The sequence below is a fragment of the Ambystoma mexicanum genome, chromosome 5p (genome assembly GCF_040938575.1).
Source record: "Ambystoma mexicanum isolate Mex_15411 chromosome 5p, UKY_AmexF1_1, whole genome shotgun sequence".
NCBI lineage: Eukaryota > Metazoa > Chordata > Amphibia > Caudata > Ambystomatidae > Ambystoma > Ambystoma mexicanum.
Window position 1 is genome coordinate 123545206 of NC_090930.1, and position 12954 is coordinate 123558159.

Genomic DNA, 12954 nt, shown 5'->3' on the forward strand with positions numbered 1-12954 from the left:
ATAATTTTCATCCCAATGGCCTTCTTTGCAGTTTCTGGCACTGTGTGATGATTATCTTGATAACACAGAATCCTAGCAGCACCATTGCTAGCAAGGCTCCCAGAAACATGAATATATCGGCCATCCATTGCGGGGCCCACGAGAATAGGTTCCCAAACCAACTGTCATCATCCACTTCGCCGTTTCATCAGTCATCTGGTTTTTTAAAGTTGTCAACATGCTTATGGCCTCTGTGAGGGTTCCATTTTCCTCATCATACGATGGTATAAATGTGCAACATGATTCTCTGATTTTTGCACAAACACCTCCATCCATTGTTGTGATCATGTCAAGCACATATCTGTTCTGGAGGCTCATCATTCTAACCGCTCTCAGCTCTTCTTTGATCACATTGAATCCTTTTATTGTGGTGTTGATGGTCTGCAGTAACTCACATCTGGTTATCTGCAACCATTTAGCATTCACTCCAATTTGGATGTGTGGCAGGAGCATTGTGGTGAATACTGTTGAAGTGAGGCTGAACGGCCTGTGTTCGTATGGAATCGCATAGAATTCTTCTTCTGATTTGGCAAAAAAGTAGTTTTCTCTCTTCATTCTGGATATCAGCTCTGCGAATCTCCTCCTTCTCAGATGAGCATCTGCTTTCGGGAAGCTGTCCAGATTCAGATTGTTTTTTGGAATCACCAGTGTGGGAACATGGACATTGACCAATGTACATATGCCCACCCAATTTTTGGCAGTCTTATGTATGCTTTGGATCCACACACCCAATAGAGGTCCATCAGGACTGCAGTTCCTTGTGCTATTCCTGGTGCCTCATGTATATGTCCACAGTTTTGATTCTCCCCCATTTTCCTTGTGCCATTGCTTCTGAAGCACAGTTTCAGGTTCTCCACGGTACTATTTGCAGGGGCCCTCCCCTGTCTTCGACCCATGTTGACAGCTTAACCAACTTTGGCCATAGAGGTTTACATAACCTCTGTGAGTTTTCTATTGCTTCCTTGCAGGCTCCAAGGACCATCCAAGCTAGGCAGATTACGACTCCTTCCTCCCATCCGTTAGGGGAAACTACTGATCCCCAGATCTGCATTTGTCCCCGGTTCCTCCATCTTTGAGCTTCTTCTGCCGTTTTTCCTTGGACGTTCAGTCTTGAGTTTATTTCCCACCTTATTCCTGATCCTTTAACATCAGGGTTTTCATATCTAATAACGTGATTCTTGGTGTGCGCCCTGTTTCTTGTTTTGATGTCCTGGACAAACCCGTCTTCATCAGGGTAGTCCATTTCGTTGGCCCATATCAATGAGGCATCTCTTCCCATGAATTGTCCTCTAGTGTTGCACATAGCTACGTGTGACAGACAGTGTGCTGTGGGGACATCTACTTCTACAGCCACAAACATCTTGGACTTTCCCATGCTGTATGGCAGTAATGTACAGACAAAGCATTCTCCTTCTGACTGCCTATGTCCTACTTTCTTCATGTGCTGGTACCATATGTTGTTTCCGACATAGGCTGTGCTGTCCAAGTAATCGTTTAGCTCATTATCGGTTTCATATGGACTTCTCTTGATCCTTACTGTTTTTCTGTAGTTAGCTATCACTATGTCTCTGAATGCATCTGTACTGCTCTTCCGTTCCAGCAGGCTCTCGGGTATTATCTTTGGAGGGGCAGGTTTAATTTCCTGCCCTGCAGTACTATGGGGAGGTCTTGTGTTTCTTCTTCTTCCCTCGTGCATTCTTTCGTAGACCTCCTTCCACATGTGGCTCATCATCCTTCCAACATGTGGCGGTGTCGTAAACTTGGTCGTTATTTCTGGTGTTGGAGCAGGTGTGCTCGTTATCACAGTTGCTGCAGTTTTCTTGCTTAGCTCCTCATGTAGTTTCTTTGCTCTTAGTATGAGCGGAAACACATACTTGACTACCACATGTGTCTTACCCATGAGTTATTTTGTGGCCTCCTCTGTTCTCTTGAGGGATTTTGTCATGCCATCTCTGTCTTGTTGCTCGCTTGGTTCTCTGTTCTCTGGAGCTGTTCGTTTCACAGGTATCTTTTTGTTTCTGTCGGTTCACCCTGGGGTCTCACAGCCATTGACACTTGCCCTTGCTTGTGTGCACTCAGTGTGTGGGTGCGTGCTGTGGACAGTGCTATGTTATTATTCATTCCGTGCTGACCCTGTCTCCAGCTTTTCTCGTCATTCATAATTTCAGGTGTATCCATATCACTGCTAATTAAATTCAACTGTAACTCATTTGCTTTATCATCAATTTTTCTTGGCACAGGGATGACAATATAAGGTCTGGGTGCCTTTGTGGGGCCCAGACGCTTATTACCTGGTGGATGCACGGACATTGGGATGCTTCGTGCACCAATAAAAAATGCAGTTCTGATCATTAATGACAAAAATACTACAATAATCACTATACATATACATATGATTGCCTTGAAGGACAGTTTGCAGCACCTCCTTGCAGGAAAGCAGGGGCGCCCATCCACTGGTCGCACAACTAAATTACTGTTTTGGGCCACCATCTCAAACAAGTCCATAGTTAATAGTTTATTTCTTTTCTTATCTTGATTTCGTTACTTAAAAGTTCAGCAAACACTAAAGTGACGGGTGCAGTTCAATGTCCCCCCTCTTGCAAGTGATGACGGAAGTCTCTTGTTATGGAGTACAGATCCTTTGCTAGACTATGGAAAAAGGTTAGACTACCGTTTTTAGCACATCACATTCTTCCTGCATTTGTGTATACAACGCATTCCCAGGGCACCTTCCCAATTCGTCTTGGCCCTGAGGAGATGCAGGAATTTGTTCGCAGTGACACCATAAAAATGCATTCGTTACACATCACACATAGAAAACCATTGAAAAAATAAAAACAAAAATAAAAATAAAAGTGAACATATGAGGAGGTAGGAAAAAATAAGAAAAAGGTTGAAAACGGTAAACACGGCAGTGAAGTTCATGTTGCCGTTCCTTTCACTTGGACGTTCAAGGTCGAGTTGAGGAACAGTCTTTCTCTTCCCCATTTACTCCACTGCGGAATGATAATGCACAAAATAGGGAAAAATAAGAAAAATAGGAAAAGAAGTTCAAGATGCAGTTATCCCCTTTCGATTCATTCTACGTTGGAAGCATGAAGAACTCTGTCTTTGTTTCCCTGCTCTGCCCCTGGCTGGGGACTCTAAAGGGTTTTATCTTGGATCTCTCCTTTCTAAGGCTCGCCTCAGCAGCGGATGTCCATAATTGCTTCTTAATTGTGATGCAATAGCTCTTAGGAGCCTGTTTAGTTGGGCCTTCTTTGCTGGCTCATTAAGAAAAGTGGGCACATCAATGTTGCGGGGTTTGCCCACTAGTTCTGGAAAGTTTTCAATGAGATGAAAGAAAACTCAAAAAGCATACCGACTGTCTTCCGGTGTTAATGACATTTGTCTGGTTCTTTGGCTCTAGAGTCACAGGCCTTCTCTCGTAGTGTGCTTTCAGTTTTTTTTTTTTTCCTCTTCGATCTGTCCCTCGTCGGCTAGTCTCACTGAAATCTCCTCAGGAATTCTTGCTGGAAATTGGACAGCTCCACCTGGAGCATGATGCCTTGGAGGAGTGCGCCCATGTGTGGGGCATTGGCAGGATTCCTAAGAAAGGTGATGACGTCAACATCTGCAAGTCTTTCCACCATTTCCAGATAGTCTGTGACTAATCGAAATAAAACGTTGTGTGGCAGCCATGTATCCTCAGGTGATAGGGACATTTGCCTCGTTTGCTGGGTCCTAATCACAGTCCCTTCTTTTGATGCGAACAAGTTTTACACTTTCCTGCTGCGTGAGTTGCAAAAACGTGGTTCAGCTTGTACCACACTTGGTTGAGGAAGTAATTGTTTTTTGGATCTTTAATGAATGCCAATGTATCTGTAGTTCTCCCGATAAGTCCTGGACATTCTTCGATGATGCGGAAGAACAAAGTATATGTGATCTTGTCAATGATTACTTGAGGTGGGAGCATTGGTCTTTGAGTCACTGTGCTCGGGCAACTCGGCGAAGACCTCTGCGATGACAGTCAATAGTTGCCAGATTACCTTCTTGTTTGCAGGGTCTTGAATGAATTCAGTAATGCTAGCTTCTCTGCCTATAAGTGACGGATAGGACAATACAACTAGTTGAAAATAGGTGAGCACATCCCACTTGAGGGTTCTTCTGGGATGAACCATGTGATCGTGAACAAAGTCTTTATGCTGGGTCCTTCAGGATAACAGTTTCAGTTCTCAGGAATGTCCGGTTTTGTTGCTTACCAGAGTCTTAGGCTTATGAAGGCTTTGTGCGGTTTTAAATGTTCATGAGATTAACACTTTTGCTAATATGAATACATGATTTTCTTCCTTTACCCTGCACCTTTGGCTGCACAGAGTGTTTGCTTGCTTACTATTGTCTCTTTTAGTGTATACGAAAAAGTTCAGTAGCAGGCACAATTTTCACAATAGTTCTTTTGTTGGCTATACTGACTTGTTTGTGTAACTGTTCTTTTGACAGCAGACGGGGTGCAGTCCTCTACGATGAAGGGGCTTTTACACCTTGGTTCGTCCCATTTCTTTCTCGTAAAGTTCTTCACTAGAACTCTGTCCCCCGGGGAGACAAGGGGTGCGCCAAAGCTGAGAGCTGTGCCTGCATCAGCATTGTCTGTTGTGGTTTGTGCTGTGCTGTCCTCTTTCCGCCGTCACTGCAGCTGGCCTGAAATGATAGAGTTGCTGGCTATGAGACAGTCTAGGTACGCTTCCATCTCTTCTCCCAGAACCTCCCTAGTTGACTGGGCATCACATCTAGCTCTGTCTCGGGGGGTAAGAGGGGTCCTCATCCTTCTCCCAGTGACTATTTTGTGCGGCGTAAGATGATGGTCGGAGCCTGGTTGGTTCCGAAGCACATACAATGCCAGTGGTAGGCAGTGCATCCATCCCTTTCTTAATGTGTGTTTCAACTTGGCAATCATTTCCTTAAGCAAGCCGTTGATTTGTTCACACATCCCATTTCCCTCTGGGTGATACGCCGACGAGAACTTGTGCTTTATATCAAGCAACAAGCTAATCTGTTTGAACACTGTGTTCACGAAATGAGGCCCATTGTCTGATCTCATAACCTCACACAAACCCCATCTAGGGAAGACCTCCCTCACCAGGAATTTAGCAGCACAGGCAGCATCGGGGTGTGTACAGAGACCTGCTTCTACCCACCTGGAGAAGGGACACACCACCACAAGTAAATACCTGTACCCATTACACACCTGGATCATATCTACATAATCAATATGTAGGTGCTGGAAAGGTCCATTCGGTCTGGGGATGACTCCTCTCACTACTTTCAATGTGTGCCCAGAAGTGAATTGCTGGCAGATAATACAGTTTACCATAAAGAATGCATCATGCTCTGCTAATTTCGTTGTAAACCATTCTTCGGCAAGTGTTGCGGCAAGATTTTCCTTAGTCATATGCATTGGGTAATGGAGCTGTTCTAGAGCTATTTTTAGGAGGGCGACAGGCATTACTGGTTTGGTGCTGTCTTGCCTCCACAATCCGTCTGAGGGGTTTAAAGAACACCCTTGACGCTTCCATACATTTTTCTCCTCCTGAGGTGCCTCCCCCTGGAGCTCCATTAACTGTGACTGCCCTATATTGCTATAAGCTTCTGGTGTGGCTCGTGTTACCATCATTCTTTCATGGGTACTTGCCACCTCCACATCCATGATTGTTTCAGTTTTGGATGCCATACGTTTGGCTTCCGTGTCTGCTTCGTGATTTTCACGTGACATGAAATCTGTCCCTTTGGTATGAGCGGTGCATTTCCCCACCGCTATGGCCACTGGGAGCTGTAGTGCTTTTATCGGCCTGTCCAATAAGGCTGCGTGTTGCACTGGCATGCCGTCTGCTCAGAGGTAGCCCCTCCTTTTCCAGTGCGCTAATCCTGCGTGCACTGTTGACGTCACATAGGCGGAGTCGCTGTATACCATTACTTCCTGGTCAGCATGGTTCTCAATGGCGAGTATCAGCGCCACTAGCTCTGCAGCCTGTGCCAAATAATGGGATGGTATTCGTGCACTGACAAGTACTCAGAACTCTCCACTCGCTATGTGTTTGATCACGGCCATGCCTGTATATCTTTGTCCGTCTTCTTGGTCGATTCTAGAAGACCCGTCAATAAAGACGATCTCCCCACCTGCCAGGGCATTTTCCTTTACCCTGGGGATTTCATCATAAAATTCCTCATAGTTCACACAGCCATGCACAGGTTCTCCCTCTGTGACTGGCTCAGCTATAAACATGGCAGGGTTCACAGTTTTGCATTGCACTATTTTGATTGATGGATTAGAGATAATCACCTCGTAGGCTGATGCTCTCTGAGAAGTCAGCGTGCCCTTTGGCTTTTCCAGTATGGCAAATAGCGAGTGCTCAACATATAATGTCATGGAGCACCCCATCACAATGGATGACACCTTGTCAATGGCGAACGCGGCAGCAGCTAGGTTTTGTTCGCATGGGAAGTGGCCCTTCATTACTGGGTCCAAACTCCCGCTGTAATATGCTAGGGGTTTATATCCCAATGAGGTTCGCTGAGCGAGCACTGCCGTCATAAAGTTGCCATCAGTATGAAAAAACAAATAGAATTCCTCAGCATAATTAGGAATCCTGAGAACTGGGTCCTTACAAATTGCCCCCTTGAGTTTGGTAAACCCCTTCTCCGTATCTTCATTCCATTCAATTTCTTCCCTCGTTGGCTGGGCCTTTTTAAGGGCCTGCAACAAGGGCTTGGTATATGAGCTGTAGTCGAAGACCCATGCTCTGACATAGTTGCACAGGCCTAAGAAGCTTTGCATTTGTTTTGTTAAGTGCGGCTTGGCTGTGTTCATGATAGCCTCGGCCCTTTCGGGGGTTACCTTTTTCCCCTCATGTGAGTTCAGTTGCCCTATGTACAACACCTCCCGTTGGCAGTACTGCAACTTGTCCTTGTCCACTTTTTATCCCTTCTCAGCCAGTATAGTTAATAGCTGGACTGAGACTCTTCAGTGATGCTGCAGATTAGAATGTCATCTACATACTGCAAAACAACACTGTCGACCGCAATATTGCTTAGGTCCATTTGTAGGACTCTGTTGAAAATAGATGGAGACTTGCAATACCCCTGTGGCAACCTGGTACTTTTCAGGCGCATTTGTCTGAAAGTAAATGACGCCAGGTCTTGTGAGTCACGGTGCAATGGAATCGAGAAGAATGCATTTTTCAAATCGATCACCGTGAAGCATTTTGCCTCAGTGGGTATGTTGCCCAAAATTGTGGATGGATTCGGGACTAAAGGGATCTCGGCTTCGACTATGTCGTTTAGGGCTCGTAAATCCTGGATTAAACGCCAGGACCCTCCCCTTTATTTCTTGACAGGATAAATCACTATGTTGCAGGGTGATTCCGATGTCACTAGAATGCCCTGCTCCATCATGGCAGAGATTGTCTTTGCAATCCCTTCATCCGCTTCTCTGGACATGGGATATTGTCATGCCCGTGGCAGAATTGCTCATGGTTTCAGTTTAATTTTTACTTCGCCGGCTCCCTTCAGGAGACCTACGTCATAGGGCCCTGTAGTCCATACTTTGGTCGGCACTAGGGCCATGTCATTATCAAAGTACTCTGGGCGTACTAATGCTAACATCATCCTGTGTGGTACCTCTCGCCTGATCATATTGACCCAAAAGACTCACTTGCACCCTTGTCTCTTCTAGGTCAGGCTGTTCTTCGAACAGATCGTCATCAGTGACGTCAGTCACTCGATACCCTTCTTCGATGGTGACAATCGCACACCAAGGTCTACCCTCGTTGTCACATCCTTCAACCAATACCACCTTTCCTCGCACCGCGGCGGATTGCACCATTAAGGGAAACACCTGTCCCTCCTCTTTGTGTATGGGTATTCTTGGCCTGAATAGAAACTCAACAGGGGTTCTCATAGTCTTGTCTGCGAGGCCTGGCAATCCTGCCATGAGCACTCGTACTCCATATGTGAAAACTTCTGGTTCCAACAGTACAGCTCTCATGGCTGCACGTCCAGAGTATGCTCTGATCATTTCGCATACGTTTGAATAATGCATTCCTGGGGTGGAGCACACTATGCCATCCTCAGTGAACGAGATGCTCATATTCAACTTCGTCATCAAATCCCGACCCATGATATTCACCGGGGACTGACGCGAATACAATAAAGGTACATTCATGTTGCACTCTCCCACTGAGACTGGGAGTGCATCAGTAAAGGGAACTCTGCTATGAGCTCCAGTAAAATTCTGGGTGTCTATTGCCTCGCCGGACAAGGAGAACTTGCCTTCTCGTATGCACGAGCGCGTTGCACCCGTGTCAACTAAGAAGGAATATTCTTTCCCCCCTATGGTGACATTTACCCTAGGTTCCCTGTTAGGGTCTGGTGTCACTGATAGGATAGAACACATCAAAGATCCCTGTGAGCCATCCTATTTCATGTATAGGTTCAGTCCACTGTATACCTGTGGGTTTCCCCCACTAGTGTTAGTGCTCTAAGCAACTTGCGTCAGTGTCTGCTGGGGTTGTCCCTGTGGTACATTCCCCATGTTCAGTGGTTGGACCACTTGCTGTGTACCTTGCTGCAAGCCAGCTGCCTGCTGCTGCACGGTATAGTTTTGGGAATTGCCCTGTTGTAGGGTAGCAGGTTGATTCACTGTGCCTGCCCCCAACCCTTGATTGTTCTGCCACATGCCTTGGCTTCTGCACATGCGTGCCACATGTCCTGTCACTCCACACAGCCAACACACTGGTGGTGGTCGGGCCATCTGTCCAACTGGCATAGCTGGACTGCCCATTACTGCGCTCTGGATACCACCTTGAACATTTTGAAAACCTCCTTGGTTACCTCTAAAGCCTCCCTGATTACCCTGCCATCCTCTTCCTCCAAATCCCCTTCCTCTAAGATAATATCCAGCGTTACCCTGATTGTTTTGCGGCTGGTTAGTGGCACATTGCGCACTCGAATCGACTGGGCTTGTCAACAAGGCTCCCTCAAGAGCGTATTTTGAGAGCTTCCTTTGCACTAGCTTCGCCTCCTCTCCCTTACGTATTGCCTCTTTCTTCCGATTCTTTCCTTGCAACAATCTACAATAATGTGCACTCGTCAACTGGATTTCGGCCCATGGTTTAGCTTCTACTCCTACCAATTTTTTGAGCTGTTTTTGCACCGGTTCTGGTAACCCTTGGCACAATATATGGTAGAATACAGGAATAGATTTCATCCAAGATTCATGCATTTCGAGTACCCACGCGTCCTGAAAATTTTGGTTATAAAGCAACGGATCCTCTGACTCTTTAATTTTACGAGTCATTATAGCTCCCATATCTGATGTGTCCTGATATAATATGCGCAGCGCTTTCCACACTGCTGCCCTACAGTTATTAAATGGTGCTCAGTCATGAGTGGTATTAGTTATGGTCACCCCAGGGTAGCCTGCCCTTTTCCACACATCATCTGCTCTTTCGCCAAGTATAGCAATTAGGAGTCCCTTAATATCCCCTATGGCTAGAGTGACACCCCCTATCATTTTCTCTAACTCATGTATCCACTTCCCAGCCCCCGACGTCAGCATGGGAAGTTTTTTTTTTAAGATTTTCGCGGTCCTTGTGTGGCCAAGAAATATACTGCGGTCTTGCTCCCCCTTTCTTTAATAGCGGGAATTGTAATGCGCAGTCCTCTCTATCTTTCTGGTCTTTTGCCAGGGTGGGTTTTCCGCCTTGCCGCCTGCCTGATAATGCTCTTAGCCTGTCCGCATAGGCAGGGGCTGACGCCCCCCTCTTACCGTGGAATGTCTCTTTACATCGGCTGGACTGTCCAGCGGGCTTCGGTGTCCTACTTGTGGACCCGCTAGCATCTGACCATCGTACCTCTCGGTTCCCTGGGTGCTGCTTTTCGCACTGTCTCCCTTCGTCATACACTGTTTCTTCCGTTTCCCCTTCGGAGTCTGACTCTGAATACTCCCAGTTCACACAGCTTCTTGTATCATCTTCGTTCAGCTCGACTTCGAGTCTATCTAGGGAACATCCCCTACTCCCACTACTTTGGGTGACATCCTAAGTGTCATATAGCTAGGTGCTCTCCAAGCGCTCATCTTCCCTTCCCTCTTGGGAGATTCGTTCCAGGCCCATCTCATCATATATTTTATCAATCGCTTCCCTGATGCTTCTGGTGTCGAAGTCATCATCAATACCTGTCCCGCTTGTACCTGGTACCACATCGTTTTCATGAAAGAATTCCTCTATGTCTTCCCAGCCTACTACAGGACTTCCTGTTGCAAATATTCTAAATCTCGCACCCTTTGCCTGCGTTTACGCTCTTCTTCCTCATCCATTTTTCTTCGCTTTTTCGCTTCCTTTCTAGCCTTGTCTACTTTCCTCATTCGTTCATGTCTACGTTCCTTTGCCCTTCTATCTTTCTCATGTTCTCGATTTTTTACCTTTCTTTCGTGCATTCTCTTCTCTTCCTCTAACTTTAGCATGCCCTGCCTGTACCTTTCATAGGCAGCGCATTGTGTCCGACTGAGCGGTATTCCTTGCTCTTCGCGATATATTTGGTCTCGCCTCAACCTATCCTTTTTTCTTGCCCTCTCGTCTCTCATAGCCATTTCTTTCTTCTTTTCCTACTTTGCGCCTCAACTCGACCGTTCACTCGGCCTTGCGTCATCACTTCCTTTTCCATCTAATTTCAATAGTATCTGTCCTCCCATCCATTCGTCCTTTGCAAATGTTACCTCATCGGTTCCTTTCCGCTTCTTTCCCTCTCTCTCTTTCTATCGAGAGGTGCACTCGTTTGTGCCTGTCCCTTTCTTTCTTCATCTCACCTCTCTTTGTCATACGGGATCGTGGAGGCCGAGTCAATTTCCTGTTCCTTCTCTTTCGTTTTGTCACTGCTACACGCAGGTGACACATATGCAGCGTTGCTATACCCTGTGGCTGCCTTCAGTTCTCTTAGTGGGTACAGACCCTCCTTCTTACTTTCTTCAGTAACTGGTTCCGGCGGGGCAGGTGGCGCGGTAGGCGTCTCACCCACCTCTGTACATACGTTTAATATCCAATCTGCGGGGGGCTCTTCTTCCTTCACTTGTTCAAACATTTTCCATAGCTCGAGAACAGCAAGGCGTGTCTCGAGCTTCTTCCCGCTATATGTGGCATGTAGGAACATGGTCATGTGCTGTAAGACAGCCTTAGACAATGACCCATTCGGGGCCACGGCATAAACATTTTATTTGCGGTGCTCTTAACCCACTCCTGGCTGTATTTCTTCAGCTTTGCTGCATGTTTTGGCAATTGCATACACAAGTGTGCAGTGGGGTAACTTCGTCCATTCTTAATTTTGTCACCAACAATGATCACACAGTGTTTCAACTTTACACTATTATTAGCGAGCAACACATACGCAAGCTCCAATCCAACTTTTCCGCAAACTTTTTACACCAACAGTTTTACTTGAACCACATCAATTCAGTGACGATTCACTCTCATTTACAGAATCGCGAAAACCAAAATGAATTGCCATCATTTAATATCACAATAATTCCACATTCAGCATACACAGAACATGTAGGACAGACGCTTGACAGACTAGACGGACACCAGCTGGTCATACATATACCTGCCTTCTAATTAATACCCCGACATGGGATTTGAACTACCCCTTTATGACGTCTTTAAACGTCATCGTAGCCTAGCGTCCCCCTCTCTGTGGGCTCTGGGTTCAAGTTCCTTCTGACCACTCTTTAAAGTGAAGGAACAAGGCAAATTTTACAGTTTTTCTCTCGGGTGCCCCCCCGGTATTCCTTATAGTTTTTAATCTCGGGTGCCCCTCCGGTATTCCTTACAGTTTTTAATCTTTGGTGCCCCCCCCAGTATTCCTTACAGTTTTTAGTCTCGGGTGCCCTCCTGGTATCCCTTATCGTTTTTCGCTCAGGTGCCTTCCCGGTATCCCTTACGTTTTTCTCTTGGGTGCCCCCCCGGTATTCTTTACAGTTTTGGTATCAAGTGCCTAGGTCTTTACCCTATATATTTTTACAGTCATTTCTGCTTCTAACTGTATTATTTTGTTCTCCGCCACCCACCGTTACCTTTCCCTTCTTACTCTAAGGCCTATAAGACCTTTGCCAGGACAACGAGTTTCATTGTTTCACTCACCAATCGACTCTTTTCCTCTCTGGAACTTCAGGATCACCGCCCCTTCCTCTTCCTGCTTTTAAGGTTTTTCGTCCGATCCGCTGCCCGTGGGAATGAGAAGGGTTATGCTTGGAAAGGAGGGTTCCTTCAGACCCACTGCAGATTATTTGGGAATGATTACACTATCATTGTCCACGGGGAGCTTCTCAGCCTGCTCAGCCGGAATGGCGAAAGGACTCTTGATGTAACCGAAGGCCCAGAGTTACTTCGTGCCGTTGGTTTAAAGTTGTCTTATAACTATATTAATCGATTATCAATAATCAATGGCTGTAACCATCCTCACGCTACCAAGTGTTGATGAGGAGAGGTAATTACTGACGGGCCCATTGGTCAGCACTCACCCTCGAAAATGAGTAATACAGGATAGCTGCACCATGCGAGGACAGAGTGCAGGATTCACATACTCCGGCAAGGATCAATAATCAGGACTCAGTAAATTGGCAAAGGGAAGTCCGTTTAATGATACATACATCAGTTTATGGAAATCAGCAGCATCACGAACACCTGCCTCACCCCAACTTTCTCGAACATTAGTCCAACAGCCTCTTTTATGGGAAAAATCTGTCATCATTGACGTCTAATTCTACAAAAAATCATCATGCAATACAATTGGTTGGGAAAGGTAACTTAAGTTTAGGTGCTATATCTGTACATGGAAATAATGCAAGTGGATTGGATAACTCTTATCGGGTGGGCGTCTACGCCCTTC